The sequence below is a fragment of the Mustela putorius genome, unplaced genomic scaffold (genome assembly GCF_011764305.1).
Source record: "Mustela putorius furo isolate JIRA1106 unplaced genomic scaffold, ASM1176430v1.1 tig00000139_pilon_pilon_pilon, whole genome shotgun sequence".
Lineage (NCBI taxonomy): Eukaryota > Metazoa > Chordata > Mammalia > Carnivora > Mustelidae > Mustela > Mustela putorius.
The window spans coordinates 7643597-7648610 of record NW_025421293.1 but is presented as its reverse complement, the minus strand read 5'-3'; the positions used below and the strand labels follow the sequence as shown (position 1 = coordinate 7648610).

The window sequence follows — 5014 nt, the reverse complement described above, 5'->3', positions numbered from 1 at the left end:
AAAAGTAACAAGACAAAAAAAAGAAAAACCACCCTAAAACCTAAAAACCAACCTTTTAACTTTGGGGCAAATTCAGATTCAAAGAAAAGTTACAAAGCCAGCACAGATTTCCCCTCCCTATACTTTAGTCCAGTTTTCTTCAATGTCAACATGTCACACAACCATGGCACATTTCAAAAGTAAGGAATTAACATCGATAATGTGACGATTAATTAAACTTCAGTTTATTGCGATTTCATCCGTTTTTCCACCAGCATCCTTTCTCGGTCCCAGGATCCAGTCCAGGATCCCACATGGCATTTGGTTATGTCTCTTGTCATCTGTAATGGTCTGCCTTCTTTTCTTCATGCACTGAAGTTTGGAGAAGTTGTTGGGTCAGCTGACCCACAGAATGTCCTGTATTTGGACTTTGCTGAATGCTTCCTTCTGGTGGTTCTTCCTCTTCTTCCTTTGTGTCCCATATTGCCTATAAATTAACAGCCACGTGTGGAGGCTTGATTAGATAGAGGCTCCATATTTTTTTTTTTCAAAGGGAGAAATTCTTTATGGATGGTGTTTTGTACTTCTGCTGCATGACATTACATCCGTGTCTGGAGATCCCACTTTCAGTGAGTTCTGGAGGATCTTTTTATTTTCATCTATTTTATTTATTTTTTAAAAGATTTTACTTATTTATTTGAGAGACAGAAAGCACAAGCAGGGCGAGTGGCAGAGGGAGAGGGAAAAGCAGGCTCCCAGCTAAGCAGGAAGCCCCACGTGGGGCTCAATCCTAGGACCCTATGATCTTGACCTGAGCCAAAGGCAGAGGCTTAACCCACTGAGCCACCTGGAGCCACCCAGGAGCCCCTGGAGGATCATTTAAAACCCACATTACATGTTTGTTCTCTCTGTTGTTGAACTTTTGAAAAAAAAAACACAATTTTTTTTTTGGTCTGAATAGTATTTTGTTGTTGTTGTTGCTGTTTTTTGGTATTACAGAGGTTTTGTTTTTTTGAGACATTCTGGTTTTTCTAATCAACTCTTACCAGGGCCAAATTATTGATGTTAGTCATTCTACCCTTAAAATAAACATGCTCCAAGGTTTTCATCGTCATCTATGGTAAGAAGTTTGTGAAGCAGAGCCAAGACGACCTTTTTTAGAGAGACTGCAAATGTGCAGGTGTCAGGGGTTGAACTGTCCCCGGAGTGTAAGAGGTGGACTGCAATTTGCAGCCTCACAGGAGAGGTACTTTGGGCAGTGGAATAGCCACAGGACGCAAATCAGGACCCCACCTCTGGAGTGCCAGGAGCTGGGTGACCATGGCCAAATTCAGAGCCATCAGGTTCAGCTCTGCAGAACGTGCACTGCATAAACCTGGGGCAAATCATTCCTATGGATTGCAAAGTGAATGGCATCTCCTGAAGTTGTGCAGTCTACAACCTACACAAATGTATGTGGCCACCCTGAAAAGTTATGCAGCTCTCCGTGGGTCCCAGTTTTATCTTCTAAGAACTGGATGCACCAGGGCCCTGCCAGGAAACAGCATGGATCCTGGATGGTTCAAATGAAGAGGCTTCAATGAAAGAGGCCTAATAGGCATAGGGGCAGGGCTAAGGGAGCAAACCAGGAACGAGGAAGGGTGTTGGGACTGATGCTATTGGGACCGATGCTGTTGGGACCGATGCTGTTGGGACCTACTGCCTACTGCAACCTGGAGCATGGAAGCAGCAGCTGGAGCCCAGGAATCCATTAGATGCGGCCAGGCGATGCATCTAATGTTCAGCCCCCCATACTCAGAGTACAGCAGAGAGGGGTGACCAACAGAAAAGCCAGCACTCTAGGGCACCTGGCATTGGATTTTGATCTAAGACCCCTTATAATTCACAGTTCTTTCACTCTAGGCACAACATTTTAAAAAGTACTAGGCTCCTGCTACCCCCTGAACCATGTTAAGATCCTGATGGGGAAGTGAATAGGGACAGGGCTGGTGTATGAAAGCGGACAGGGCTTCGGTCAGGACTCTGGGTCCCAGGCACCTACTCACAATGGAACACCCGTCTTGGCCCTGTGGACCCAGGCACACATCACGGTCCAAGTCCACAGCCCAGCCTCCTTCTCCTGTTCTGTGGTAGTGTTCCTGCCACCTTCCGCACTTCCTCTGGCTTCCCCCGCTATGTAGAATGATCCGAACCCCTCTCCCTCCCGCATTACGCCATTCCTGCCACACAGGCCTCTTTGCTCCTCCTGGAAACTGTGACATTCTAGCATTTGCTGTTCCCTCCCCTTGAAGCATCTCATGTACTTCCTTCCCATCATCAAAATCTCTGCACCAGTACCACCTCTTCCCAGAGGCCAGATCATTATGTTTTTCTTTTTTTAAGATTTTATTTATTTATTTGACAGAGAGAGTGGGGGAGCAGCAGGCAGAGGGAGAAGCAGGCTCCCCGCTGAGCAGAGATCCCGATGCGGGGCTCGATCCCAGGACCCCAGATCATGACCTGAGCCGAAGGCAGATGCTTAAGGACTGAGCCACCCAGGTGCCTCTAAATTATTTTTAAGTAATCTCTACATCCAGCGTGGGGCTTGACCCCACAACCCTGAGATGAAGAGTCTTACGCTCATGGGACGCCTGGGTGGCTCAGTTGGTTGAGCAGCTGCCTTCGGCTCAGGTCATGATCCCAGCATCCTGGGAGCCTGCTTCTCCCTCTGCCTCTGTCTGCCTGTGCTCGCTCTCTCTCTCTGATAAATAAATAAAATCTTTAAAAAAACAAACAAACAAAAAAACAAGAGTCTTACGCTCCACCCACTGAACCAGCCGGGTGCCCCTTTCATATACTCTTTTTAGACTTTGGAGCGAATTCTTCAAATCCTGGTATATATGCTTTCCCTGAATCCCATCTCGCTATGAACCAGCCACCTCTCAAGAGCTCGACAGATGGGGACTGTGCCTTTTGCCTCTGGGTCCTGTACAATCTCACCTTAGCTGCTACAATTTCCTGACCCCGTATATATGCTCTGGATTTTATGTCTACAAACTGTGTGGATGTGGCTTGCTCTGGGATTTAATGTATATAAAAGGAAGCAGTGACAGATGATTCTAGAAAGGTAATTGGGGACCAGGTTGTGGAAAACTATGAATGCCAGATCAAGGAGAGTTTAGACTTGATTCTGTAGGTAATGGGGAGCCATTGCGGGTGTTTGAGGGAGAGCAGCCGGGGCAGGGGAGGGGTCCAAGAGGGACTTTCGGCCTCAAGCTTAAAGTGAGATCAAATCCAAATCCTTGGGATCCCTTGCAAAGGCCGGGAAGGGAATGACATGATCTGCTTTCTAGAACCATCTTTTCTGAAGGCCACTGGGGGATGGGTTGGAGGGAGGACTGAGGCAGAGAACAGCACCTGTTGAGCTTCTGTTAGGCATGAGCTTTCCTTGCGAATCTCGGTGAGAGTACCGTTTTGGAAACCGAAGTTCAAGAAGGTTAGGACAGTTGTCCCTGGCACCCCGTAAGTGTCTGAACCAGGGTCCCATTGGGCCCGGATGCCTGCAGGCGGGTGAGCAGTCTCTGTGTAGCACCAAGGGGTGCCCCCAGACTTTGGGACAGCTACCCCATGGCGGAACCTCTCTGGGTGGCTCGGTGCCGGCACGCGGAACAGATGGAAAGTTCCTCCAAGTGGAGCCAGACGGCAGCGCCGGGCTTTGAAACAAAATGGGTTACTTACTTGGAACCCCTGCTCCCCTATAAGATTTAAAAAAAATTTTTTTAACTTGGAGCTTAGTTAATACACAATATTACATGGATTTCAGGTATATAACAACGATTCGACAATTACAGATATTATGAGCTAGTTATCCTCTGTCACCATGCAAAGTTATTATGATATTATTGACTGTATTCTCTACACCGTACTTGTCCTCCCCGGGAGTTATTGATTTTATAGCTGGAAGTCTGTGGCTCTTAATTCCCTCCCCCTAGTTGCCCCCCCTCATTCCCCTCCAGTAACCCCCAGTTCCTCCCTCTCTCTCTTTCTCCCCATAAGACTCTGATTAAATTGACACGGTCTTCTGGTTACAACCAACGCCTTAGCTTTCATGATGCCTTAATTTTAAAATCCTAGAATTAATTTTTGGCTCTCCCTAGCATGAAAAGCTTTCCCCCAAAGCCTTTAATTCTGCAGCCCCCTATTTTTCCAATCAAAGGAAACTCCACAGGGCTTTCATGGTCTTAATTAATGACTCTCTAATCAGAGTTCCACTCTGCCCGCCCCCACCCTGGTTTCTCAATGAAGGGCTTATCTAGAACTTGTTTTGACTTCAAACAGACACTTCATAATAGTAAATGGCAACGGAGTTTTATCAAGTGGAACAACCTTTTCTTTCTCTTTCTTCTGGGTCTTAGTATCAAAGCCACCCTTAGGGAATGCGGCCTTCCTTCCTGTCTGGTTTTCAGCAAAACATGCCTTCCCAGCAGCCCCCGGGGAAGGTGTTTTGGATTTTGCGCAACAAAGGCTTCCAGGGTAAGTCTCGCTAAGGTGATGGCGGCTGATATGCCCCAGGCTATCTGGAGGCTTTTGGGTTTAGGATTATACCTGACAATCCTTGCTTCAGGAGTAAATGCATGAATTTTGGATAGAGATGTGTGTGTGGGGGGGGCACCACTTTCTCTTAGAATGAATGGCAGTTTCCTTCATGGGTCTGGTTATCCACAGGACATCCCCCCCTCACCCCCCCCAGCCCCTGCTATTTCCATCTGCATCTCTCTTTTTCTTTGTCACACACAAAGAAATAACAAAGAAATAACTGTCACACAGCAGACAGTTACTGTTGCCTGGGGCTCAAAACTAGCAGGAATGTCCTCCAGATGCGACCACCCCCCCCCCAGGCAAGCTTGGCCCCCAGCTCTCCTCTTCCTGGGAGCCTGCGGGAAAGTCAGCAAAGGACTCACCGATTTGCTCTGGTATCCAGCTTTTGCCTGAGTATGAGCCTGTTAGGCCCCGGGATACCCAGATGAGTGGGAAATGACCTTCGGCTTTGGTGCAG

The 5014-nt window shown here is 47.5% G+C and overlaps 1 long non-coding RNA gene across 1 annotated transcript; it reads right to left on the bottom strand.

The window, feature by feature from the left end:
* Positions 1 to 202: 202 nt before the first annotated feature.
* On the bottom strand, positions 203 to 3899 carry LOC123390692. Its single transcript, XR_006605236.1, has 2 exons — positions 3376 to 3899; positions 203 to 466 (listed from the first exon to the last, which is right to left on the bottom strand). It is a non-coding gene; the product is annotated as an uncharacterized LOC123390692 (long non-coding RNA).
* Positions 3900 to 5014: the final 1115 nt, after the last annotated feature.